Source organism: Nannospalax galili, unplaced genomic scaffold (assembly GCF_000622305.1).
Source record: "Nannospalax galili isolate Female #2095 unplaced genomic scaffold, S.galili_v1.0 scaffold596, whole genome shotgun sequence".
NCBI classification, from domain to species: Eukaryota; Metazoa; Chordata; class Mammalia; order Rodentia; family Spalacidae; genus Nannospalax; species Nannospalax galili.
The window spans coordinates 558-2,437 of NW_008340140.1; positions in this window are offsets into that span (position 1 = coordinate 558).

The following is a 1,880-nucleotide window of genomic DNA, read 5'->3' on the forward strand; positions in this document are numbered from 1 at the left end:
CTTTCTTATGCAACACAGGCCCACCTGCCCAGGGGTGGCACCACCTACAGCAGGCTGGGCCCTCCCACATCACTCATCAAGAAGATTCCCCACAGACATGGCCACAGGCCAGTTTAATAGAGGCAACTCCCCAACTGAGGCTCCCTCAACCCACGTGTGTCAAGGTGACACTAAAGCTATCCAGCACGTGGGTTACAGATTTATTTTATTCTTTAAATTCTGTGTATGCCTATATGTGCAGATGAGTATGGATGAGGGTAGAGGCAAGAGATCTCCTGGAGATAGAGTTACAAGTGGCTATGAGCCACCCAACATGGGTTCTAGGAATCCAGCTCAGGCCCTCTGCAAGAAAAGCATGTGCTCTCAACAGGTGGGCCACCTCTCTAGCTTCAGGCCCCAGTTTTAACTATCAACTTGATACAACCTAGAATTACCTCAGAAGAAGAGTTTTAAGTGAAGAATTTTCTAGGCCAGATTGGTCTACAGGCATGCATGTGGGAGACTTTCTTGACTGTTAGTTGAGATGGGAGGACTCACCATGGATGAGTCCATGGGCTGGGCCCTGAATTGTGTAAGAGCAAAGAAAGCTATCACAGCAGAAGCAAGTCAGCAAGTAAAGATGTACATATTCTGTTTTTGCTTTTTTGTTTGTTTGTTTTTGTTTCAACAGAGTCTCTCTGTAGCCCCAACTGGCCTGGAACTTGCTATCTAAATCAGGCTGGCCCTCGGATCTCACAGAGATCTGCCTGTCTCTGCCTCCTGAGTGTTGGCTGATTAAAGACATGCACCACAATGCCCTGCTGTTTTTGCTCTTGACTATGGATGTGATGTGACTAATTGCCTGAGGTCCTACATTGACTTTGATAGAATGTGTGAATTGCAGAAGAGCCACAGCCTTCATTAAGGAAAGCCATAAATCCCTTAAAGTGGTTAACTGGTCCTGAATTGGCAGCCTGGCTTTACTCAAGCCTTATCAACTGGTCACTCCTTGGACTGAGGGAGACTTTATGCAGCCAACCTGTTTCCTTTAATGCCTTAAGATAGCTGCCTGCCTGAGAAAATAATCTTGGGAGAGAGACCCTCTACCACTCAGACACCAGACCCTGGCACCAAGTAAACTCCTGCAGCTGTGTGCAGCAGAATTCCTATAAAAATGGAAACCTGGCTGGAGAGATAGCTCAGAGGTTAAGAACACGTTGTTTTTGCAGAAGACCCGGGTTCGAATTCCACACCCACATGGTAGCTAGCAACTGTCCATAACTCCAGTTCTAGGGGATCCGATGGCCTCTTCTGTCCTTCGTGGGCATTGCACAACACGGGTGCACTTCCATACATGCAGGCAATATATGCATACACATAAAAATAATAAAATGTTTTTTTTTAAAAAGGGGAAAGGCATGTAAAGCAGAAGCAGGCAAATCTCTGAGTTTATGGCCAGCCTGGTCCCCACATGGTAGCTAGCAACTGTCCATAACTCCAGTTCTAGGGGATCCGATGGCCTCTTCTGTCCTTCGTGGGCATTGCACAACACGGGTGCACTTCCATACATGCAGGCAATATATGCATACACATAAAAATAATAAAATGTTTTTTTTTAAAAAGGGGAAAGGCATGTAAAGCAGAAGCAGGCAAATCTCTGAGTTTATGGCCAGCCTGGTCTACAGAGGAAGTTTCAGGCCAGCCAGGGCCACACAGAGACCCTGTCTCAAAAATAAGGGTGGGTTGGGGGGCTGGGAGAGATGGCTTGGTGGTAAAGAGCCCTGGCTGCTCTTGCAGAAAATCCACCTTCAGTTCCTAGCAACTGCATGGCAGCTCACAACTATAGCTCCTGTTCCAGGGGATCTGACACCTTCTGACCTCCACAGGCTCCTGCACATACA